This window comes from Pristiophorus japonicus, chromosome 9 (assembly GCF_044704955.1).
Source record: "Pristiophorus japonicus isolate sPriJap1 chromosome 9, sPriJap1.hap1, whole genome shotgun sequence".
NCBI lineage: Eukaryota > Metazoa > Chordata > Chondrichthyes > Pristiophoridae > Pristiophorus > Pristiophorus japonicus.
In genome coordinates this window covers 53,778,900-53,805,860 of record NC_091985.1, presented here as the reverse complement: position 1 = coordinate 53,805,860, position 26,961 = coordinate 53,778,900, and the positions used below count along the sequence as shown (strand labels likewise).

Genomic DNA, 26,961 nt, shown 5'->3' with positions numbered 1-26,961 from the left:
AGCTCATTGAGCCATTGGGGGAGCCCAGGAGCACTAATATTAAACCCATGCTAAAAGTTAAAATTTAAGTTTCACCACCCCCCCCCCCCATTCTATCTCATTCATAATGCTCTCTTCTACTTTTATTATTTAACTTTTAACTTAATTTGTAACGAATATACCACATCCGAATTATGCCACGCCGTTTTAATAATTTAGTTTAACTTAGCACTGAGGTGAGCTTACTCAGCAGAGACTTGGGATAAAACCTAGGACCTTATTGTCTGTGTGGCTCACTACTGGACTGGGCATTGTACTCACCCATAAAACCGCTAGGGGAACTTGTACAGTTTGTAACAGTTTGCAAAAAATCCTTGCCTTTTGGCCAGTAATTTATTTGTCATTTGATATAAATAAAGCACCTCCACTTTGATTTATTGTGTGACGAGGCATATTTATGATGTAAACGTACAAATTTAAACAGTGTTTAGTTCCTAAAATAAAGTTAACGTCTTCCCTACTGTTTGTGCTGTTATATTGACATTAATACTTTCACAATCATTTGAATGGATTCAGTTGTAGATCATGACTGGACTGGACAAAAAATATTGAAGTTAAATTCTACTCTTGTATTCACTGATGCCTGCATGCAAATTGACAGAAAAACATAAGCATGCATCCCAACGTGCCCTTCAGCATATCTACCGTAACACAGGAGACGAGTCATTTAGGACTGTAGTTCTAGAGTTGTACATTTCATAAATTTATTTTAACTTTTACCAAATATATCATGAACATTTTACTCTAATGATACACTTCGCTTATAGTTATATACATTTTATTCTGTGAGGAGCATAAAATCTTTCAATTTTTTCAGGATGCACAACAAAAGCTAGATTTGTTTCTTAAATAATTACTTACTTAATCAGACACTTTAGTATTGGTTTTGTGTACAAAACAATATTACTAGAAACCGTGTTAGAATGGAATTTATACTATGGTTCATACTTTTTCATAATTTTATATAATGTTCACAAGTACATGGTGAAAAGATTTAGTTTTGCTGCAAATTACTTCCACAACACAAACTCTAGTGTTAATTCTTCTCTTCACTCAGTAAATATATTTATTATGTGCAACTATTTCACATTTTATTTTTATATTATCAAATGCAGAGACTTAAAATTATTTTAAGTGAATGTGATTGAGAGATATTCACTTGTAGTATCTAAAAATAGAGATTTTGCTGAGCGACAGCTAGGTCTATCGTAGACAGTACTGCTCGAAGGAGAACCCCCAAGATAAGGGTAGCATAGAGCAAAAGGTCACATAGCGCAGCATTGTCAACTCCCATCTGCCTGTCCTTTCTCCACAGGCCAAACTACATTGGATTAATTTACACTTAAACTAGAGCAAACTGCTTACACTTTCCTTTGTGAAATGCCTTCTGGCTTCCCTTGTTACGAATTTGAAGCCGTAATATCAGTGAGGTCATACCCTTGAGGATGTGTCATGAAAGTAGGTGTACAGTCACAGCTGTCATAGTACCTAGTGAGAACAAAAGTAAAACACAGAGAAAAAATAATTTCTCCTGACTGTTTCTTAAGGAAATAAGAGCATTTAAGGATTAGGTGTGTGGGAAGTTTTGCCTTAATGTCAACTTTAGCTAGCATCTATTTTAACCTTCTTAAACCTAAAAGAGCATCTCTTGCCTTTGGCTATGTAAAAGAAAAGGTCAGCATTTAAAAAAAAAACAATTATTCAGCACAAAGCTTTTTTAATAATTACATAATTCACAATTATCATTTAGGCAATGCATATTCACTCGTCACAGTACATGCTGTTTGTCTTGTTGGTCCTACCTTGTCTTTTTTAAAAAAAATTTGTAGAATAATTTGCATTGGCTAAATACAAATTAAAAACAACAAATTAGGAACAAAACACTTTTTACAGAAGACCTTAGTCCTATTTCATCTGGAAGATCTTTGTTGTAACATGGTTTTATTTCATCTGTAAAAATCTTACAATAAGTTAAAATGAACAAGTGCCTTTATGAAATACAACCACAAATAAACACACGATATTTGATTATTGTAGATTCTTTATGTCAGTGTTCTGAAAACCATAATAAAGATCATATTATACTTTGTGTATCTTGAACTTCGTGTTTCACCTAAGGCAGCTTAGTCTGGTGGTTATGGTTGCATTTGATTTGTCGAAATCTGGGCCTGAATCTTGCTTCTGCTACCATCACAATCTCACTAAAGGGCTGTTTATAGAATAGACAGATATCTTATGTAAAACGACATAGTTCATGGTGTAACTTGTAGGCCAGTGGCAATAGGATTCCCACATCACAGAAGTGGCAGAGCTAGCCATCCCTAAGTGTTATGAGCACTGAACCTACTTGAGGTTTTCAGAGTACTTTGATCATTTGTTGATGGACTGCTATAGTCAAGTGACAAAAATGTGTTTTCTGTTGCATTTGGCCTAGGCTTGTACATTCAATTATACCACAAGACTAAAAGCCTGTTTACTGAAATCCCAGAATTTTTCACCACATAATGGCAGTGAAGCAACATATAAATACAAATATTAAAATTATTGGAACACTTTCCCAGCAAAAGTTACAGAGCAGCACCTCAGTTATGATTGTTCCTGGTGCCAAGAAACCACAACCCATTCTGATTGCACTAAAAGTAGAATTTGTGTTTCAAGCCAGTTGAGAAGCCTTGTTAAGCTTTTTTAAAGGTACTTGAGTTGACCTAGTAATGCATTGTAGTGAATGTAGTTTAGCATATGCACTATTGCATCTTTATGCAGTGTATTGTTGGCTATTCAGTTTAGATCCTAAATTGGTGTTTACTTGCACTGTGACCAAATTCATGCAACGTTGGACTTAAGTTAATAATAAATTAGTGATCTATCTTTGATACTGGGATTTTGACCTTATTCGAAACCATTCAGGGACCAAAAGTTAAAATGTTTGCACCTTCAGAGTAACACAGAGCCTCCATCCGTCTACACGCTATACCACAAGAGTTCATCACTTTGATTTCCCACATGGTGTGTTCCTGATCCTGTTTGAGGGCACTTCACTTTAATTCATTATTTTGCACTAATTAGTGTGAGGTTGTAGAGCAGCTGAGGAATGGTCACAAGGGCAACTTTAAGAAGGGGAGAAAACACAAAGTCTTTTTTTTAAATAATGAAGAATAAGGGACTACTCCAAATATTTACTGTTGCTTTTCTTTAGTAGTTTAATTTAGGTTCCATGTGCAGGTTTTTTTAAATGGGCTATTAAAAACCTACAATGTTTTAACTACAGTAAATAATTTGTTGAATGAATAGGCTTTATGAAAGCTAATGACCACACATTGCTCAAATATATGAGCTTGTTGATTGCCTTTGGGGAATTGTGGGTAAGAAACGGAACTGCTGCTGTACAGTGCTAATGTCAAAATTTAAGTAAATTACTGAAAGTTTACTATCCAGTACTCAAAATTTAGAGATTCTGGGGATCTGAATTGCAGACTGAGAAAGAGACAAAGAATCTATGGGAAAAATGCCTGTATTTATACTATATACAAGGATTCAATTAACCTATTCTCTCAAGCATCCAAAAGAAAGTTGGAAACTGAGATCTGTTAGATACTAATGATTCTGTTTTTTATGGGGACCTTTTGTGGATCATGTAGAAAGAAGTTTTATGTATTTTTTAAACTTTGCTAAAATGAAGCTGGGGTGTTAAACATATGGCCCAATAAATATCACGAAACAGTCAGAACTTCATTGACCCAGAAGCTCATATTTTGAGGTTATAACATGTTCTGCATTTTAGTTTACTGTGCTTTTGTAATGAATGGGGAGCATATTCAAAATTTAGGTCCTAGCTTGAGGATCTGCTTTAATACTTAAGCCCCCAAGAAAATATAAATGTGTTCACTTTGGGAAGCACAATTTAAGTTAAAAGACCTGGTGTTTCAATATTACAGTTATATTTCTAGCCCCCTCGACTTGCTCTCCACCTCTGTCCCATACTGCACGCCACTCCCAGTGGGATGGTATGCAGCCAACCTGCTTCCAGCTGTGACTGCCTGGGAGGAATGAAAAACAACATCCACTTCAATGCCTCGTATTTTTGTTTGCTCCTTAAACCCCACCCTCCCCTGTGAGAAAACTGTTGGTATTATGACTCGGGCATGCCAACAAATGACCTGTAAATATTTTAGTTGTTGTAAAGTGACACTATTGACTGTATTTGCATTGGAAACAAACTGACTACTATGTTTGGCTCTAATTCATGTGTTTAGAAATGAGTTCTGGTCCCAGAACTTTGATTGCAACGCTGGCTGGATCTCTAGCTTAGCATTCACTTCTTTAAAACAAATGGCAGAGTAGATTAGTTAACCTAGAGACCAAATTTTAAATCTTGCAGAAATACTACCTATACTCCTGTGTCTGTTACCAAAACTCGGACTCTGGTTAGTGTGCAACTAAAACAACAGCCCTCCTTTGAAATTCCATGTCAATACTCTGAATCACCAAGATGTGAGTCAGACTTTTTAGAACTGATAGAAATGCAAAGAAGAACGGCAAGGCTGATCCCCAAGGGCACAAATTTGACTTGGGTAGTAGTGCCACCCATTCTATGCCCCGCCGGATATTCGGTTCAGTGAAACTGAATCTCGGACTTGGCCTATAACAGGCAGTCAATGTGTTACTGCCCATTTTGTGCTGCCGCCCATGACTAATTTATACACCCTCGTGTCAAAGGTCCAAGTAAAAGACGAGAGCAACATTTGGATTTTTCAGCCTTGTACGAAAACAAGATAGTAAATGGTATGGACAAAGGGAAATCAAGAAAACTACTTTGAAGTTGTAAGAGTAGAATGAGGAGTCATGGTTTCAAACTAGTAAAAGACAAATTTAGGACAGATACTAGGAAGCTCTTCTTTGAAGGAGGAGTGCTCAATACACGCAGTGATCTTCTCGATAAGAGTTATGGAGACGAAACCCGTGGAATTTTCAAAGAAACAATTGGATGCTGCAGCAGGTGGATTTTAGAGTCTTTCTGGATGGATGAACTTGGGCCAAATGATCTTCCTTATCCATAATTATTTTGTCGTCTTGTGAACTGGCAGCAATACATCACAAATGTCAATAATATTTGTCAATGGATTTACTTTAGTTGGTTATCTGTCGTGCTGGTCAGGTCATTATGCTACTTTGGACATCATCCTGGGAAGTACTAGCCGCCTTTGCTAATTCCTCATCATCAAAGTGAAAATGTGCATGGGGATAACCATGTGTTACTAGGCCAATCGAAAGCACAAGATGATTAGATGCACTATAAGGCATATTCTGTGAGGTACTCAATTACTACACAAAACAGAAGAGTCTGGCATCATCTGAGATCACTGTGACCATATCGGACATATTGAATTGCTAGCCTGTGTTTCTTCCAATCTTGTGCTTGGAACTGCTAAAGGGAACTTTTACTTTTTTAAAGAAAGAGCTTTTATTTGGCTTGGATTTGGATTAAGATTGCAGACATGAAAGATTAGTGTTCTGATTCACTGTGTCATCAGAATCTGTATTTAAGTAATAATTCACTCACAGTGCATGTTTGCATGAAACAATAAAACGGTGGTTGAGGTCGGGATAGACACCAAATTATTGTGCATATGTTGCAGCTGTTTTCCCAAATAACACTGAAATGATGCTGACAATCAAAGACAAATATTTTTATATCAGAGCATTAATAAGCAAAAATCATGAGAAATGGCATGAAAAAATACATTTTAAAAATCTTGGTTACAGAATATAATATACTTGCACAGAAATTATAATAGCTCATTTGTCCAATTTCATCATTATTGATTTTACATTTAAAAGTAGAGTGTATTCACAATTGTAAATGCATAGAATAGCATAATGAAATCACATGCATTGCAAGGTTAATTGAACTATGAAGAAAAAATAACAATACTAAGCTGAATAAAAGGTATTGCATTGTCTCTACGACTGGCTGACATGGCACTATTAGTCAAAATCAATAAGAATGAAAAAAAAGGAGTTAGTGTATCTAGGTGCTTAGAATTTAATCTGACAGTTTTTCTTATTTCCCCCACAAACCCATATGTTTCCACTTCCCAGTGAATTGGGAATCAACCCAATTTCCATTTGAATGCTTTTGTCTGAATGAGTGCTTGCTCCACCAGGAGGCAGCATTCCCCATAAATCGTGTGAAGCTGTTTAAGCCAAGTTTATCTTGCTTGTTCAGTTTGAAATCTTGGCCGCAGGTGGTTCTTTCCTAGTTTTGCATAAATATGTCTATATTATTGATTCTGTTCATAATTTTAAAAACTTGGATTATGTTTCTTTTCCCCTCCCCCCCCCCCCCCCATCAGTCATGTTTTTCCTAACAAAAATACATTTAGCTTCCTTTATACCTCTTCATAGCTCAATTATCTAAAATTTTGGTTTCATTTTTCCCCCCAGAATATTTCAGAACCCTCTACTTCATTCATAAGCACAATGAAATAATTCTTGTTCCTGGTCAATCTCCATGCAGATGATTTATTTTACACTGCGACATGCATATAATGCCCACTTTGAGGAAAGGCAGTGGGTGGTCCCTTCATGGTTGTTCAGATTTGAAACAGTAATGTATTGTTGGCACAATTAAGGCAGTTACTACAGACAGGTGGTCTTTGTATACAGGATTCACTGTTAATTTTTTTTTAAACCCGAGTGCAATTTCCAATTTTCTCCCCTCTCCTGAAGGAGACTTGACTCACCCTGTGCGACGCTTGAACTAGCTATGAGGAGGAGTGCAAAATCAGCCTAATTTTAATGAGAAGAAAAAAATTAAAAGTATGTTTGATGAAAAGCTCCTTTTAATACGTTTAGATATAGCTTTTATGAATGTCCTTCAGGCCAATTAAAGGGTTATAATAATTAGAGAGGCTTGAAAAAGTGCTAGTTTGGTTATCTGTAGTCTAAATCTGAATCCAATGTACACTTCCTGCTATGCTTTGATGCATTGCCTCCTGTTTTACATAGTTACTTTACAAATGACTAGATTAGCAGATTGAAGGATCAGTAGGTGAAACTTAACCATGGCCTGCAGCTAACTCAAGCATTGAGAAATACCATGTCTTGCTGGTGAGGTCATAATTTCTTGCAGTAAATTCTGTTTCTGTTGATTACAGTTTAAGATCTGCAGTTAATAGTGCATTGAAACTTTAGTTCTGAGGTGAAAAGGTATTTTCATTTGAAATTTTTGCTTTGTATTTTGGAAGATATTAGAAATAATATAAGATTATTAGAGACATAACCTATTTAATTTGCATGTTCATAAGTACTTAAACAGCGTGTCACTTTAATTCCTTTCAGTTGACTGGCTTTTGGAACAGTACAGCAGGGAAATGTTCTAATCGGAATGAGTAATAGCATTTAAAGTATTGAATTTCAAAGCATAATTTTTGGTGAGGTGAACTAAATGAATTAGGCATAGAGCAGGTGTAAGCTTTTTAACCTTTTGAACTTGGTAGGTGCATTTCTGAATACACCCTACACAGCAATAAAAAGTAATTTTCTGCTTACTTATTATCATAGCTCAGTTCAAGTTCACTCTCATCTTCTGAACTGTTGAATGTCAGAAAATAGTTTTGGTTTTGCTGTATAAAGATCAGTCCATTTAGGTTTAAAGCTGTTTGATATGAACCGTCTGTTTGAAGATGCTGCCATAATTGAATCTTTTAAATTCATCGCTATTTCATCTGCGTGTTATTGGCATTGTTTTCTGGCTTTGAGAATGTTATTTGTCCGAACTAGTGTGTGTGTTTTAGAAGGTAAAGGTGATACAGCAATTTTAAATATATTTATGTCTATAGTATATTGACTATAAAAGAGAAGGATATTTATTAAAAAGTTTAATTATATTAACATTTATTGAAATGTTTGACACAGACAGAAATGGTTAATGACATTACACAGTTTCTCAGAGGAAAGGTCAGGATGGTATTAAAAGCACCACCTACCGACTGGCATTGTCTCTGATTATGTCAGTTACATTGAGCTAAAAATGGAGGAATTGTATGTTCCGTGTGATTGGCAAGTGTTGATGCTAAGCAAGAATTTCCTCGTGCACAAGAACCCCAAGACAAAAATCTGGTATTCTGGAATAATTAGGTTAAATGGGCCAAAGGCTACCTTCATTTAAACCTATCTTGAGATCTAGTTTCATGGGTATCAAGAGTGAGCGTACCTAAATCAATAAATCAATAAATTAATAATGTCTTGTACATAGCGTGCACTTGTAAGCGTTACGCTTATTTCCTGTATCACTTTTCCGTTACATCTTCTCAATCATATTTTGTTGATAACATCCCTATTCTTGTAAAATAGCATATTAGTTGACTTAACATGAGCAATGCTATATTTAAAAAAAAACAATAGAAATTAAACCAACAAAAAACTCCCTTCAGTAACATTAATTTCTGCTCCAGTGATGACTTGAATATGGATAGGCTGTGTGAGCTACTCCCACTCCAGGATGTCACTGGACGGGAAAATATTGCATAAAACCGTTTTAGAGCATCAAATTGCAGAAATCGCATTCCTCTTTTAAAATGTTAAAATACCATTTTGTGGTAGTGACAACTCGCGTTAACTTTTAATTACCTGGATGTTAAAACAAAGTATGCATATAGATTGGGCTAACCAAACTGGAAACAATACGTTCGAGGAGGATTTCCTGGCGTGCATAAGGGATGGTTTTCTAGACCAATATGTCGAGGAACCAATTAGGGGGGAGGCCATCTTAGACTGGGTGTTGCGTTATGAGAGAGGATTAATTAGCAATCTCGTTGTGTGAGGCCCCTTGGGGAAGAGTGACCATAATATGGTGGAATTCTACATTAGGATGGAGAATGAAACAGTTAATTCAGAGACCATGGTCCAGAACTTAAAGAAGGGTTACTTTGAAGATATGAGGCATGAATTGGCTAGGATAGATTGGCGAATGATACTTAAGGGGTTGACAGTGGATGGGCAATGGCAGACATTTAGAGATCGCATGGATGCACTACAACAATTGTACATCCCTGTCTGGCGTAAAAATAAAAAAGGGAAGGTGGCTCAACCGTGGCTATCAAGGGAAATCAGGGATAGTATTAAAGCCAAGGAAATGGCATAGAAATTGGCCAGAAATAGCAGCGAACCCGGGGACTGGGAGAAATTTAGAACTCAGCAGAGGAGGACAAAGGGTTTGATTAGGGCAGGGAAAATAGAGTGCGAGAGGAAACTTGCAGGGAATATTAAAATGGACTGCAAAGGCTTCGATAGATATGTAAAGAGAAAAAGGTTAGTAAAGACAAACATAGGTTCCCTGCAGTCAGAATCAGGGGAAGTCATAATTGGGAACAAAGAAATGGCAGACCAATTGAACAAGTACTTTGGTTCGGTATTCACTAAGGAGGACACAAACAACCTTCCGGATATAAAAAGGGTCAGAGGGTCTAGTAAGAAGGAGGAACTGAGGGAAATTCTTATTAGTCGGGAAATTGTGTTGGGGAAATTGATGGGATTGAAGGCCGATAAATCCCCAGGGCCTGATGGTCTGCATCCCAGAGTACTTAAGGAGGTGGCCTTGGAAATAGCGGATGCATTGACAGTCATTTTCCAACATTCCATAGACTCTGGATCAGTTCCTATGGAGTGGAGGGTAGCCAATGTAACCCCACTTTTTAAAAAAGGAGGGAGAGAGAAAACAAGGAATTATAGACCGGTCAGCCTGACATCAGTAGTGGGTAAAACGATGGAATCAATTATTAAGGATGTCATAGCAGCGCATTTGAAAAGAGGTGACATGATAGGTCCAAGTCAGCATGGATTTGTGAAAGGGAAATCATGCTTGACAAATCTTCTGGAATTTTTTGAGGATGTTTCCAGTAGAGTGGACAAGGGGGGAACCAGTTGATGTGGTGTATTTGGACTTTCAGAAGGCTTTCGACAAGGTCCCACACAAGAGATTAATGTGCAAAGTTAAAGCAAGTGGGATTGGGGGTAGTGTGCTGACGTGGATTGAGAACTGGTTGTCAGACAGGAAGCAAAGAGTAGGAGTAAATGGGTACTTTTCAGAATGGCAGGCAGTGACTAGTGGGGTACCGCAAGGTTCTGTGCTGGGGCCCCAGCTGTTTACATTGTACATTAATGATTTAGACGAGGGGATTAAATGTAGTATCTCCAAGTTTGCGAATGGCACTAAGTTGGGTGGCAGTGTGAGCTGCGAGGAGGATGCTATGAGGCTGCAGAGGGACTTGGATAGGTTAGGTGAGTGGGCAAATGCATGGCAGATGAAGTATAATGTGGATAAATGTGAGGTTATCCACTTTGGTTGTAAAAACAGAGACAGACTATTATCTGAATGGTGACAGATTAGGAAAAGGGGAGGTGCAACGAGACCTGGGTGTCATGGTACATCAGTCACTGAAGGTTGGCATGCAGGTACAGCAGGCGGTTAAGAAAGCAAATGGCATGTTGGCCTTCATAGCGAGGGGATTTGAGTACAGGGGCAGGGAGGTGTTACTACAGTTGTACAGGGCCTTGGTGAGGCCACACCTGGAGTATTGTGTACAGTTTTGGTCTCCTAACTTGAGGAAGGACATTTTTGCTTATGAGGGAGTGCAGCGAAGGTTCACCAGACTGATTCCCGGGATAGCGGGACTGACATATCAAGAAAGACTGGATCAACTGGGCTTGTATTCACTGGAGTTCAGAAGAATGAGAGGGGATCTCATAGAAACGTTTAAAATTCTGACGGGTTTAGACAGGTTAGATGCAGGAAGAATGTTCCCAATGTTGGGGAAGTCCAGAACCAGGGGTCACAGTCTAAGGATAAGGGGTAAGCCATTTAGGACCAAGATGAGGAGAAACTTCTTCACCCAGAGAGTGGTGAACCTGTGGAATTCTCTACCACAGAAAGTTGTTGAGGCCAATTCATTAAATATATTCAAAAAGAGTTAGATGTAGTCCTTACTACTAGGGGGATCAAGAGGTATGGCGGGAAAGCAGGAATGGGGTACTGAAGTTGCATGTTCAGCCATGAACTCATTGAATGGCAGTGCAGGCTCGAAGGGCCGAATGGCCTACTCCTGCACCTATTTTCTATGTTTCTATCTATGTTTCTATATTGCTCATGCATTTTTGATATATTCATTGTAGTTTGATCATATTAATGTGAATATGTAATGTGACATGATTATTCACATCAAATAAGTAGAAATGGATTGCTCTGTACTTGGAAGATGAGCATTAATCAATGAAGGACTCAGAATCTCACTGAGTAGAACCACACTATCATAATTCTAATGTATGAAGATGTTGCCTGTTGTGTGCCTGTTGGATTGAGGTTCTAAAATATTGTATCATGATTTCTCAAGAATAAGTAATTTTCTTTTTGGTCATACAAGTATTGTTTTTGGCAGTTGCATGTGTCGATGTATTGATTGATCACTTCAGTAATCAATTATGTCTGTGAAATAGTCCAATTCTGGATATATGTAATGTAAGACTACACCAGATTTGAAGCTTGACAATCTAACCTCATCGTTCCTTCAAACTTAGTGGGCTGGATTTTCCGTCCCTGGTCGCCTCTCTTTTTGCCTTGGAGGAGCAGTAATGAGCTCTTCTGGGTGGGTGGTCAGCTTCCAGCACCCCGTTGAGATTTTCAGGGCGGGTTTTGGTGGGGCGCGGAGCATTACCTCCCGGAAGAGGCAAGCTGATGTGCAATGCCCCTGGTTGCGACACTGGCTCGCCCGACTCCCGCCCAACCTATAGCGCCACGCAGCGCGCCCTGCTGGGACTGCCTGTGAAAATGGGATAAGTAATGTCCACCTCAGGTAAGTGTGATTGTTTTTTTTTGCAATTTATGTTGTGATGGCTTTGGCTATGTATTGGGAATGGTTTTGGTGTTTTATTTTCTCCCCAGGCCTCTCTTGGAACGCTCCCAGGTCGGTTCTTTAGCTCAGGATTTTCGCTTGCTAAGTCGGCCTAGCGCCCTAAGAGAGGTGTGCAATGCCCATGACTGGAGGCCCAGCTGCCCAATTTTGCTGACTGAGACGCAACCTTTTTCCAGGCGCTATCAGTACCGCCCTGTCGCCATTAACACCCCAAAATCTTAAAAGCCGAAAATCCAGCCCAGCATGTTTAATTTCTTTACTTTTATGGCTAACCTGATTGGTAATCCTGTCAAAGTTCAAAAAAAGTTTAGACACTGACAAGTCCATAGAAAAGTTAAATTTCATTTTTTTGGAGTTAATTTTGAATAACCATTTAATTGATATGACATAAATATGATGCATTTATGGACTAGCATATATTTCCAATGAACAAATATTTCTTGCCTGCTGTAGAGCAGATAATTTCAAACAGTGTTCTACGGACTCATGAAAGTCAAAGAAGCTTTCCTGGGAGTGTGCAGGGCCATCATTGTTCATGTCAATGTTAGTTGTCTGATTAATCTAGATATTTATAACTCTTTGTTTCATTTTTCTGAACATTAATGAATGGGACGATAGTGAGTGAGCAAGGAATTTTTGCTAGACTAAACAATAGATTGCTTCATCATCAATCTATCTCTTCCTTCACTGTTATCCCGCCTTGAAATAAAAAATTTGAAAGGCATAATAGCAATGTGATCTGACATTCAGCCCAGCCTCTCACACTTATTGAATGCTTTGTTGTGATGTGCATTTTCTCCTGTGGCTTGCAGCCTGAGTCCACTCTTACCATGGCTATCATTACAAGGAGTGTTATCTTTAAAAGATTTTTTAACCTTTAATGTGCAGCTTAATAATGTTTCAAAATCACCTTTCTGGAGAACAGAATTTCCATATTGGTATTTGGGGATTGCCAAATCTCCTGCTAATGGAGGGCCCAGTTTACACAGAGAATATACTATTGACCCGTAATTTGCAGTCACCAGAGGCTTTCACTGCTGGCTTCGAAGTAAGCTTCACACAAAGATACCTCAATCTTTGTGGCAAGAAGTTCAGCTTTTCCGATGTGCAGCTGAAATCAAAGTAGTATAGTGGGAATCCCATAGCGTGAGCTGCTGTGATGTCAACAAGCTGTCGAAGCAGCCAAACACATTGCAGAATTTTCTCAGACTGGGAACCAGGAAATAGAAAGCTCTAATAATCACTTTTAAAAACATTTTGGAGAGCAAAATAAAGATTTTTTTTACATACACATTGGGTTAAGATAGAAGCTGAGCTATCATGAACAAACTTTAAAAAGAATTTAAAATGCATTTTGAAATATAAATTTTAACTTAATGGAGAAATTTGACATTCCACTGATATAAAATTAGTTTTTCAGGACTAGAACAGTTGTTTATCAGTAGTCATTACTCACATCGTCATTAAAAAGACAATTACACCTCATTTGAATGGGTCTAACTTTTTATGGGGTTTCCAACAGCGATATTTGTTCAGAAAAGGGGAATCTTTCGGCAGATCAGTAATTTCCCTGACAGCTGGCTCGCGGGGGGCGGGCGCAGCCTGTGGAGGATCAGTGACTGACTGACTGCAAATTCAGGATTTCCACGTTAGGCTGCGCATTAAATTCTGAAGTTGGCGTTCGTTTCAAAGGCGAAATGCCGGCACCGCTGCCAGTTCATTGTCATTCGGACCGCAAGTACTGGACCAATATTGTAATGGAGGCCGTGGTGGATTGTGCAGAACACTTCATTTTGTATCTATGCATGTGTGTCCAGCCATCGGCCCCAAGTTTCCACATGATTTGCTCCCGATTTTTAGGAGCAACTGGTGTGGAACGGAGTATCTTAGAAATCGGAATTCTCATCATTTAGTTTGCTCCAGTTCTCGTCAGTTAGAACAGTTTCACTTTGGAACAGAATTTTCTTTTCAAAAGGGGGCGTGTCCGGCCACTTACGCCTGTTTTCAAAGTTTCGGCAGTGAAAACTTACTCCAAACTAACTTAGAATGGAGTAAGTGAAGATTTTTGTATGCTCGAAAAAACCTTGTCTACACTTTAGAAAATCAGGCGTAGGTTACAAATCAGGCGTAGGGAATGGTGGGGGGGGGGTGGGGTTTAAAGGGAAGTTTACAAACATTAAACACTTCAGTTTTACAAATAAAGAGCCATCATCAATAATAAATAATAAATACATCAATAAATCAATCAATAAATCAATCAAAAAAAATTAATAAGAAATAATTTTTTTTTTTAAATCAATAAATAAAACATTTTCTACTTACCGACTGCAGCACCGGGAGCCCTCCAACAGCGTGCTGGGATGCCTCCCCCCCCACAGTGTGTCTCTGTCAGTGTCTCTATCTCTCTGTCTGTCTGTGTGTGTCTCTCATTCTCTGTCTGTCAGTGTCTGTGTTTCTGACAGCGAGGGAGGAGAGGGGTAGAGGGAGAGAGGGGGGGAGCAGAGGGAGGGATGGGGGAGGAGGAGGGGAGATGGGGGGGGAGATGTGGGGGGGGGGGAAAGGAGAAGGGGGAGAGAGGCTGAACGGGCCGGGCCCGTGACTTCGGGCAGGGCCCGTCACCAGCACCAGATTTACAGGTAGGTGGCGTTTGGTCGGGTCGGGGGGGTGGTGGGAGTGAGGGAGGTCGGTTCGGTTCGGGTCGGGGAGAGGGAGGTCAGATCGGGGAGAGGGAGGTCAGGTCGGATCCAGTCCGGGGGCGGGGGGGGAGCGGGAGTCAGGTCGGGTCCTGGGGGGGTGGAAAGCGGGAGTCGGGTCGGGAGGAAGCAGGAGCTGGCCGTGGGGGGAGCTTTATTCACGCAGCCCCAGTGAGGCCATTCGGCCAGGGCTAGGGGCTGCGTGCTTCGGGCCCCTCCCACACAGTTTCGGGCGCCTGGAGCTACTGCACTTGCGCGCCCACTGTAGCGCGCATGTGCAGAGGTCCCGGCACTGTTTTCAGCGCAGGGACCTGGCTCCGCATCCTACAGCTCCTGCTGCGCTGCGCCGAGGGCCATAGGATCTGCAGGGAGGTGGAGAATACGGAGGTTTTTTTTAGGCACACTTTGTAGCGCGAAAAACGGGCGTCCAGGTCAGGACTGCACCGTTCTAGGCGCGGCTCGAAACTTGGGCCCAATATCTTTCTGTAAGTGTCAAGAACAGGATTGTGGCTAGCTGCAGTGTGAAATTGGTCTGTTAAAATTTAGCTAATTTGTTTAAGCATCCTGAACATCATTTTGTCAATGATTGCACAAGGGGGCACATGGAAGTGTGTCAACATTTGCACAGATTCACCACACAGTAAAAAAAAAATAAAAACTATTGCCATTAGAGAAAAGTCGAAATTGCAACATGTGTTAGAAGATAGTAATCCAGCCAAGGGGGATTCAGAGGATGTTCTGAACTGTCAGAACAGTTTATAGACCTCATTTAAATGATGGGTTTAGATCAGTGCTTTAAAATCTCTTGGAAGAATTTTTGCTGGACAAAACACTAGGGGCTCAAGTTTCGGCCTGAGTTGCTCCTATTTTTTTTAGAGCAACTAGTTTAGAATGGAGCATCTTAGAAATTGCAACTCTCGGCATTTAGTTTGCTCCAGTTCTAGTGAGTTAGAATAGTTCCATTTTAGAACAGATTTTTTTTTCAAAAGGGGACGTGTCCAGCCACTTATGCCTGTTTTGCAAGTTTAAGCAGCGAAATGTTACTCCAAACTAACTAAGCTTACAAACATTAAACACTTCACTTTTACAAATAAAGAGCCATCATCAATAATAAATGATAAATAAATCAAGCAATAAATCAATCAAAAAAAGTAAAAAATTAAAAAAATAATTAAAAAATCAACAAATAAAAAAATGCAGTTTCTACTCATTGACTGCAGCACCGGGAGCTCTCCAACAGCATGCTGGGACCCTCCGCCCCTCTCTCTCTCTCTCTCTCTCTCTCTCTCTCTCTCTCTCTCTCTCTCTCTCTCTCTCTCTCTCTTGTCAGTGTCTCTCTCTCTCTATTTCTGTCAGTGTGTCTCTGACAGCGAGGGAGGGGGGGAGGGAGGGAAGGTTGTGGGGGGAGAGGGAGGGAAGGTTGTGGGGGGAGAGGGAGGGAAGGTTAGGGGGGAGAGGGAGGGAAGAGAAGTGGGGGGGGAGGGAGGGAAGGGGGGGAAGGGGAGGAGAGGGGGGGGGGGGTAGGGCCGTAGCGGGACCTGAACGGGAGGGGGGAAGCCGGAGCGGGACTTGAATGGGGGGGCGGGGAGGAGCCAGAGCGGGACCTGAACGGCGGGGGAGAAGGGGAACAGGAGCTGAAGCTGAGATTTTTCTTATCCCATTCCTTCGACCACCGAACCCATACAGAGTTCGTCCTTGGCGCTTCAGGGCATAAACCACATCCATGGCAGCGACCGTCTTGCGTTTGGCGTGTTCGGTGCAGGTGACATAGTCCCTGATGATGTTCTCCAAGAAAACCTTCAGGACACCGCGAGATTCCTCGTAGATGAGTCCTGAGATGCGTTTCACACCCCCTCAACAAGCCAGGCGACGGATGGCAGGTTTGGCAATCCCCTGAATATTGTCTTGGAGAACTTTACGTTGACGCTTCGCACCACCTTTACCCAGATCTTTGCTACCTTTACCTCGCCCAGACTTATTCAAAGTAGGAACCGGAGTTCTCTATGAAGCTGAAAAGGAGGGAGGCCCGAATCTGATTCACCGCCCTGGGAGCTCATTCGGCCAGGGCTAGGGGCGGCGTGCTTCGGGCCCCTTCCACGCAGCCTCGGGGGGCCTGGAGCTACTGCACATGCGCGCACACTCTAGCACGCATGTGCCAAGGTCCCAGCGCTGAGACTCCACCCCCGACCCCTTGTGCTGCGCCACGCCGAGCACGAAGACATCCTGAGGAGACCGGAAAATCACAAGGTAAGTTTTCGGCGCCCTTTTTATTCCAGAAAGTTGACGCACCTTATCGAGATGCGCCGTTTTTCCAGAGGGCGGAAACTTGGGCCCCTAGATTGCTTCATCATCAGTTATCACTCCCTTCAGTGTTATCCTCCCTGGCAATGGTTTCACATGGTTCCCTTGTTACCTGTCCAAATATAGCTGGCCCACATCCATAAGAACATAAGAAATAGAAGCATGAGTAGGCCATTCGGCCCCTCGAGCCTGCTCCGCCATTTAATACGATCATGACTGATCCGATCATGGACTTAGGTCCACTTTCCTGCCTGCTCCCCATAACCCTTTATTCCCTTATCAGTTAAATTTATTCAATGTCCTAGCTTCCTAGCTTCCACAGCTCTCTGAGGCAGCGAATTCCACAGATTTACAACCCTCTGAGAGAAGAAATTCCTCCTCATCACAGTTTTAAATGGGTGGCCCCTTATTCTAAGATTATGCCTCCTAGTTCTAGTCTCCCCTATCTTCTCTGCGTCCACCTTGTCAAGCCCCCTCATAATCTTATACGTTTCGATAAGATCACCTCTCATTCTTCTGAATTCCAATGAGCAGAGACCCAAACTTCTCAACCTTTTCTCATAAGTCAACGCCCTCATCTCCAGAATCAACCTTGTGAACCTTCTCTGAACTGCCTCCAAAGCAAGTATATCCTTTCTTAAATATGGAAACCAAAACTGTACATTGTATTCCAGGTGTAGCCTCACCAATACCCTGTATAACTGTAGCAAGACTTCCCTGCTTTTATACTCCATCCCATTTGCAATAAAGGCCAAGATTCCATTGGCCTTCCTGATCACTTGCTGTACCTGCATACTATCCTTTTATGTTTCATGCACAAGTGCCCCCAGGTCCCGCTGTACTGTGGCACTTTGCAATCTTTCTCCATTTAAATAATAACATGCTCTTTTTCGGCCAAAGTGCATAACCTCTCACTTTCCAACATTATACTCTATCTGCCAAATTTTTGGCCACTCACTTAGCCTGTCTATGTCCTTTTTCAGGTTTTTTGTGTCCTCCTCGCACATTGCTTTTCCTCCCATCTTTGTATCGTCAGCAAACTTGGCTATGTTAGGCTCGGCCCCTTCATCCAAGTCGTTCATATACCCCACTAGTTACTGATTGCCAACGCGAGAATGAACCATTTACCCCAACTCTGTTTTCTGTTAGTTAGCCAATCCTCTATGCATGCTAATATATTACCCCCAACTCCGTGAACTTTTATCTTGTACAGTAACCTTTTATGTGGCACCTTGTCAACTGTCTTCTGGAAGTCCAAATACAACACATTCACTGGTTCCCCTTTATCCACCCTGTTTGTTACATTCTCAAAGAATTCCAGCAAATTTGTCAAACACGACTTCCCCATCATAAATCCATGCTGACTCTGCTTGACTGAATTATACTTTTCCAAACGTCCTGCTACTGCTTCTTTAATAATGGACTCCAACATTTTCCTAACCACAGATGTTAAGCTAACTGGTCTACAGTTTCCTGCTTTTTGTCTGCCTCCTTTTTTAAATCGGGCATTACATTTGCAGTTTTACCAATCTGCTGGGACCTCCCCAGAATCCAGGGAATTTTGGTAAATTACAACTAATGCATCCACTATCCTTGCCTCTACTTCTCTTAAGACCCTAGGATGCAAGCCATCAGGTCCAGGGGATTTATCCGCCTTTAGTCCCATTATAGAAACATAGAAAATAGGTGCAGGAGTATGACATTCGGCCCTTCGAACCTGCACCACCATTCAATAAGATCATGGCTGATCATTCACCTCAGTACCCTTTCCTGCTTTCTCTCCATACCCCTTGATCCCTTTAGCCATAAGGGCCATATCTAACTCACTCTTGAATAGGGTATCCAATGAACTGGCATCAACAACTCTCTGCGGCAGGGAATTCCACAGGTTAACAACTCTCCGAGTGAAGAAGTTTCTCCTCATCTCAGTCCTAAATGGCCTACCCCTTATCCTTAGACTGTGTCCCCTGGTTCTGGACTTCCCCAACATCGGGAACATTTTTCCTGCATCTAACCTGTCCAGTCCCATCAGAATTTTATGTTTCTATGAGATCCCCTCTCATCCTTCTAAACTTCAGTGAATAAAGGCCCAGTTGATCCAGTCTCTCCTCATATGTCAGTCCTGCCATCCCAGGAATCAGTCTGGTGAACCTTTGCTGCACTCCCTCAATAGCAAGAATTTCCTTCCTCAGATTAGGAGACCAAAACTGAACACAATATTCCAGGTGAGGCCTCACCAAGGCTCTGTACAACTGCAGTAAGACCTCCCTGCCCCTATACTCAAATCCCCTAGCTATGAAGGCCAACATGCCATTTGCCGCCTTCACCGCCTGCTGTACCTGCATGCCAACTTTCAATGACTGATGTACCATGACACCCAGATCTCGTTGCACCTCCCCTTTTCCTAATCTGTCGCCATTCAGATAATATTCTGCCTTCGTGTTTTTGCCACCAAAGTGGATAACCATACACTTATCCACATTATACTGCATCTGCCATGCATTTGCCCATTCACCTAACCTGTCCAAGTCACTCTGCAGCCTCTTGGCATCCTCCTCACAGCTCACACCGCCACCCAGCTTAGTGTCATCTGCAAACTTGGAGATATTACACTCAATTCCTTTGCCTAAATCATTAATTAATATTGTAAGTAGCTGGGGTCCTAGCACTGAGCCCTGCGGCACCCCACTAGTCACTGCCTGCCATTCTGAAAAGGACCCGTTTATCCCGACTCTCTGCTTCTTGTCTGCCAACCAGTTCACTTACTGAGTACCATCTCCTTAGTGATTGTTATTGTGTTAAGTTCCTCCCCCCCTATAGCCCCTTGACTATCCACTGTTGGGATATTTTTAGTGTCCTCTACCGTAAAGACTGATACAAAATATTTGTTCAGTGTTTCTGCCATCTCCATGTTCTCCATCACTAATTCCCTGGTTTCATCCTCTAGAGGACCAACATTTACTTTAGCCACTCTTTTCCTTTTTATAAACCTGTAGAAACTCTTGCTATCTGTTTTTATATTTCGCGCGAGTTTACTTTCATAGTCTATCTTTCTTAATCATTTATTTTAGTCGTTCTTTGCTGGCTTTTAAAAGCTTCCCAATCTTCTTTCCTCCCAGTAGTTTTGGCCATTTTGTATACTCTTGTTTTTAAATTGGATAGCATCCTTTATTTCTTTAGTTAGCCACGGATGGCTATCTTTTCTTTTACACCCTTTTCTCCTCACTGGAATATATTTTTCTTGAGAGTTATGAAATATCTCCTTAAATGTACACCACTGTTCATCAGCCATCCTACACTTTAATCTATGTTCCCAGTCCACATCAGCCATCTCTGCCCTCATACCTTTGGAGTCTCCTTTATTTAAGCATAGTACACTGGTTTGAGATCCAACTTTCTCGCCCTCCATCTGAATTTGAAATTCAACCATGCTATGATCACTCATTCCAAGGGGATCCTTTACTCGGAGATTGTTTATTAATCTTGTCTCATTACACAGGACTAGCTCTAAGATAGCCTGCCCCCTGGTTGGTTCCGTTACATACTGATCAAGGAACCCAGCCATTATGCACTCTATGAACTCTTCCTCAAGGCTACCCTGATCAATCTGATTTGTCTAATCAATATGGAGGTTAAAATCACCCTTGATTATTGCTGTTCCCTTTTTACAAGCCCCCACTATTTCACTCCGACCAACAGAGTTGCTACTGTTAGGGGGCCTATACACTACGCCCACCATTGACTTTTTCCCCTTATTATTCCTTATCTCCACCCAAACTGTTTCAACATCCTGATCATTTGAGCCAATGTCGTTTCTCACTATTGGATTGATTCTATCCTTTATCAACCTTCTTTTCCTTTCTGTCTGTCCTTCCGAATTGTCAAATACCCCTGAATATCCGGCAATACTTTCTCTTTTTCTGCCCACATGGTCCTTTTTAGCATGCCCTTGTGTCCCACCTTATGCCGCTTCATCTAACTGTTGACTGTAAAGAGTGTTGTTTGTAATCATGGGGTCAACTTCCGTATGTATGCCTACGATACCCAGCTGTACCTCTGTGTGAGCACCCTTGATTCTTCGACTATTGCTGTAGTGTTGGAATGTTTGTCCATTGTAAAGTTGTGGATAAACGAGAGCTTTCTCCAGCTCAATATTGTAGAGGACAAAGTCATCCTGTTTGTCTTTTGCCAGAAATGTTGCATTTTCACCTCTGATTCCATTCTACTTTCTGCCTGCTCTCAGGCAAAACTCAATCCATGATCCTAAACTGATCTTCAAACCCTGCATCAGTCATACTAAGATGGCTATTTACCCCTCTGAAATATCTCCCATCTCTCTCCATACCTCACCCTCCCCGCTTGTGTTTATGGTCGCCTGACGTTGGTTTCTCCAACATTCTACTTGGCAGAGTCTTTAGAAACACCAACTCATCGGTCCTTACCGATGTATTCCTTACAAAGCCCTACTTACCTATAGTTTCTGACATTGCTGAGCTGCACTAGCTTCTCAACCCTCGTTGATTTTGAAATCCTCATCCTTGTTTATACGTCCTTCAATGGCCTTGCTCAGAATGTCCAAAGTTCCTCTTCCCTCTGTTCCACCACTGAACTTTCAGTTCCAAATCTCTGGAATTCTCTTCCAAAGCTCCTCCACTTTTCTACATTATTCCACTTCAAAATCCTCCTTAAAATCTACTTCTTCAAATGCATCTTTGATCACTTCTCCTAATGGTTCTTCTCCCAACTTCTGTTCAGATCTAACCCCACAGTTCTCTACCTTACCCCAGATATTTTGCAACATTAAAATTGCTGTTTAAGTGAAAGTAATTGATATTTTGGCAGTGTAACCCTTCATTAGAAATTAAGACTGAAAAATAGTCAGGAATTTTAGTTGGGTTTGAAAAGGAGGGGGAGAGATTCAATAGATCGACCCATTGATGGATATTTCACTGATGACTGTTTAGGTGCAGGTTCCTTCTCTTGCTCGAATCTGGAGAATTTAATTTCCACTTATTCCTCACATTTATGTGGTCTAAATCTTAGTTTTCCCTTCCTGCCGCCTTTCTCTTACCCCTTTGGCTTGGTTTTAGCAGACTTCTCTACTGTTACAAGATAAACGCCCAGATAATGGGCCCAATTTTCCCCAAGCCCTTTTATCGGCGCACTTACCTAAATGTGCCGACTTTGCGCGCTGGAAACAGCGCTGAAAAAAAGTGGCCTCATCCTGCCCGCTCTGCCGAGTCTCCGGCGTAGATAGTGAAGTGGGGGGCGGAGCAACAGCCCAGCGCAGAAATCACTGCCGGCAGCTGCACGCATGCGCAGTGGAATCTGCGCGCATGCTCCTCGCCCTCCCAGCATGTCCTGCGGCTGTGAGCAGGACCCAATGCTCGCAGCCCCTCTCCCCAGTCGAGTGGCCTCCCGCATCGACTGGCCGGCCGGCCCGCTGACTTCCTGGACTGAGATAGGACTTGAGTTTCATTTTTTATTTATTGATGGTTGTGCTTTGTTTCATGAGGAGAGCTTTGATGGGGGTGGGGGAGGGTGTGGAGAGAGTGTTTTGATGGGGCGGGGGGCGGGTGGAGAACTTTAAAATAAAACTTGCTTCTGGCATAAAGGTAGGACTTCTATTTTTTTTATTTGTTATTGATTGATGGCCTATAACTTTTTGTGGTTTGTTTAGTGCTTTGTAAGTCTTGGTGCAGGTCCCCTCAGCTTCCTTAGAGTTTTTATTTGTTATTGAATGCTTATTTTTATACTTTGCTTAGTGCTTTGTAAGTCTTGGTGCTTTAAATATACTAACCTGCGCCGAATTCTTAACTGCCCACAATGTTTTTCAGAGCTGGCCACATACGCTGATCTAAGTCGATTTGGAGTAAGTTTTAGCTGGCTGAAGTGGCATAAATGGCCAAAACTGGCGTAAGTGGCCGGGAACGCCCCCTACTGGGGAAAAAAAAACTCAACTAAAAAAAAATCGTACCTGACTGAGTTACTCTGGAGCAAGTTTATTGGGGAAAATGGCATTTTTTAAACTTACGCCAGAAAAACCAACTTACTCCAAAAAAATTGGAGCAAGTCATGGCCAAAATTGGGCCCAATGATAGTGAAATAGCAGAAATATTGAATAGATCCTTTGGTTCAGTATTTATTAGGAAAACTAACTACGTGGGCACGACATTAGAAGTCGTCAAAAAAGATATAAAGACATTTAAGATAGAAAGGGGAGAGATAATTGATAAACTAATCAAATGATAAACTAATCAAATTTAGAGAGCATAGTCCAGATGGATTGCATCCCCGCATATTAAACAAAGTTGGGGAGGAGATAGCAGAGGCACAATTATATGTAATAATTCATTAGAAAAGGGAATTGTGCCAGAGGAATGGCGGTTAGCTAATGTTCCTAGAATTTAAAAAGGGAGATAGAACAAGTTCCAGGGAACTATAGACCAGTTAGCTTAACATCAGTGGTTGGAAAGATAATTTAAAAAAAATCTAGAAATAAAGAGTCGTCAGCACGGATTCCAAAAGGGAAAGTCATCCTTGACCAACCTTATTGAATTATTTGAAGAAGTAACAGTAGACAAAGGTAATGCAGTAGATGCAATATATTAGGATTTTCAAAAGGCCTTCAATAAGGGTACCGCACAGTAGACTCATGACTAAAATCAGAGCATGTGGAGTCGGGCAGGTAGCAGACAGCAAGCTAGCTACAAAACAGAAAACAGAGAGCAGGGGTTAAGGGCAGCTACTCAGACTGGCAAAAGCTGGGAAGTTGTGTTCCACAGTGATCGGTGCTGGGACCATTGTTGTTCACAATTTACATTAATGATTTGGACTTGGGAATAAGAAGAGCAATCTCAATTTACGGATGACACCAAGTTGGTAGGTGTAGTTAATACAGAATAAGAATGTGGCAAAATACAGGAAGACATTAATAAACTTGCAGAATGGGTGTGTAATTGGCAACTTAATTTCAATCTAGATAAGTGTGAGGTTAGTGTATTTTGGTAGGAGGAATAAGGAGGCCACATATTGCTTGGATAATCAAAATGGGATAAAGAAGCAAAAGGATCTAGGGGTACAGATACACAAATCATGAAAATTAGTGATGCAGGTTAATAAGGCCATTTTAAAAAAGCAAACCAAGCACACTTGGGTTCATTTCTCGAGGGATAGAATTGAAAATGTATGTTAAACTTGAATCAAACCTTGGTTCAACCACACTTGGAGTACTGTGCACAAAGGATATAGAGGTATTAGAGAAGGTGCCAAAAAGATTCACAAAGATGATACCAGAATTGAGAGGATATAATTGTCAGGAAAGGCTAAACAGGCTTCTCTTATCTCAAGAAAAGAGAGGCTGAAGGATGACTTGATAGAAGTCTTTAAAATAATGAAAAGGTTTCATAGGGTAAATATAGAGAAAATGTTTCCACTTGTGGGGATTTCAAAGTAGAGGTCATAAATACAACTTTGGGCCCAAGTTTCCCCAAGAGTTGCTCTTTTTTTTGGAGCAACTTGATTTTTCTGAACTATCGTTTTAGTTGCAATTCTGGCCATTTAATTTGCGCCAGTGTAAGTGAGTTATTTAGGTTTTTTTTAGTTTTGTTTTTCAAAATGGTGCATTCACAGCCGCTTACCCCTGTTTTAGGCGTTTGGCCAGCAAATAGTTGCTCCAAACTAACTTAGGCCGGCGTATGTTGCCACTTCTGTCCGCACAGAAAAACCTTACCAAGAGTTCAGGAATCGGCGCAAGTAACTACATTTAAAGCACCACCAAGTACCAAACAAAGCACAAAAAGTAATAAGCAATTAATTAACAAATAAAATAGAAGGAACCCTGCACCTAAAGCACCAAGACCAAAGTAATAAGCCAATCAATAAATAACAAATAAAAAAAATAGAAGGAACCCTGCACCGAAAGCACCAAAATCAATCAGTAAATAACAAATAAAAAATAGAAGTCCTACGTTAGGGAATGCAGCGGGCCACCGATGACGGAGCCCATTCGGCCAGGGCTAGGGACGGCGTGCTTCGGGCCCCCTCCCACACAGCCTGCAGCGTGCGTTTGCAGAAACAGCCTGCCAGGAGCTACTGCACATGCGCGCAGACTTTAGCGCGCATGTGCAGAGGTTTCAGCACTGAGACCTGGATCCGCCACCAATCCATTGAGCCATGATGCGCACGACCGAAGAGAGTCTGGGGAGCGGCCAGAATACCGATGTCTTTTTTCGGTTTGCTTGGAGGCAGACAAAAACAGTGCACCTCTGGTGAGGGCACCAAAAAAACAGGTTGGGGAAATTCGAGCCCATAGTCACTAATAAGTCCAATAGGGAATTCAGGGGAAAATTCTTTACCCAAACAGTGGTAAGAATGTGGAATCTGCTGCCACAAGGAGTAGTTGAGGCAAATAGCATAGATACATTTAAGCCGATGCTAGATAAGCACATGAGAGAGAAAGGAATAGAAAGAAATGCTGATAGGGTTAGATAAAGTATGGTGGGAGGAGCTTCATGTGGATCATAAATGCCGCATAGACAACTTGGTCTGAATGGCTTGTTTCTGTGCTGTCCACGCAATGTAACTATTACAAGCACACTAACTTCCTGGATTATATATCTTTCCACTGTCGGAACATAGGATCAGGAGTAGGCTACTCAGCCCCTCAAACCTGTTCCGCCATTAAATTAGATCATGGCTGATCTGCACTTCAACTCCATTTACCTGTCATTGTTCCATATCCTTTGGTCCCATACCCAATAAAAATCTGTTAGTCTCAGTTTTGAAAATTCCAATTGACCCAGCCTCCACAGCTTTTAGAGGAGAGAGTTACAGATTTCCAATACTATTTGTGTGGAAAATGTGCTTCCTGCTTTCACTCCTAATTGACCTAACTCTAATTTTAAGATTAGGCGGCGTGTTCTGGATTTCCCCCATCAGATGAAATAGTTTTGCCTTGTCTGACCTATCGAATCCCTTTATCATTTTAAAGACCTCGATTTGATCACCCTACAACTGTCTAAACTTAAGGGAATGCAAACTATGTTTAAGCAACCTGACCTAATTTAACCTTTCAAGCTCAGGTGTCATTCTGATGAATCTGCACTATACTCCTTCCAAGGCCAACATATCTATCCTGAGATATGATGCCCAAAACTGAATTCAGTATCCAGATGGGGTTTTGCCAAGGCTCCTACAAATAAATGAAAGAAAAAGAAAGACTTAGATTTATATTGCACCTTTCACGACCTTTAAAGTCAATGAAGGACTTTGGGAGTGTAGTCACTGTTGTAATGTAGGAAATGCAGCAGCCAATTTGCGCACAAGCAAGCTCCCACAAACAGCAATGTGATAATAACCAGTTAATCTGTTTTTTTGTTATGTTGATTGAGGGATAAATATTGGCCAGGACACTGGGGATATCTCCCCTGCTCTTCTTTGAAATAGTGCGATGAGATCTTTTACGTCCACCTGAGAGGGCAGACGGTGCCTCGGTTTAACATCTTATCCGAAAGACGGCACCTCCGACAGTGTAATGCTCTCTCAGCACTGCACTGAAGTGTCAGCCTAGATTTTTTTTGTGCTCAAGTCCCTGGAGTGGGACTTAAACCCACAACCTTCTAACTCAGAGGAGAGAGTGCTACTCACTGAGCCACAGTTGACACACCCTAATGAAGAATTACTTCCTCCCTTTTGTAATCCAACCCCCTTGAGACAAAAATCATTGTTCCATTAGCCTTTTTAGATTACTTTTTCTATGTGGATACCTAGATCTCTTTGCTCCTTCACAGCTTCTAGTCATCCCAATAAGAAAATATTCCAATTTGTCTTTCTCCGATCCAAAGTGAATGATCTCACATTGAATTCCATCTGTTACAGTATGCACACTCAATTAGTGTTTCTATGTCCCTTTTAACCTCCTGCTCCTAAACTATGCCTCCTAACTTAGTGTCATCTGCAGACTTGGATATACAACTGTCTATTCCTTCATCTAAGTCATGAATATATATGGTGAAAAG

At 41.3% G+C, this 26,961-nt stretch overlaps 1 protein-coding gene across 1 annotated transcript in view; it reads left to right on the top strand.

Moving 5' to 3' along the window:
• Positions 1–26,961, top strand: part of srbd1 (S1 RNA binding domain 1) — a 384,714-nt gene that overhangs the window by 168,141 nt on the left and 189,612 nt on the right. The window lies entirely within an intron of this gene.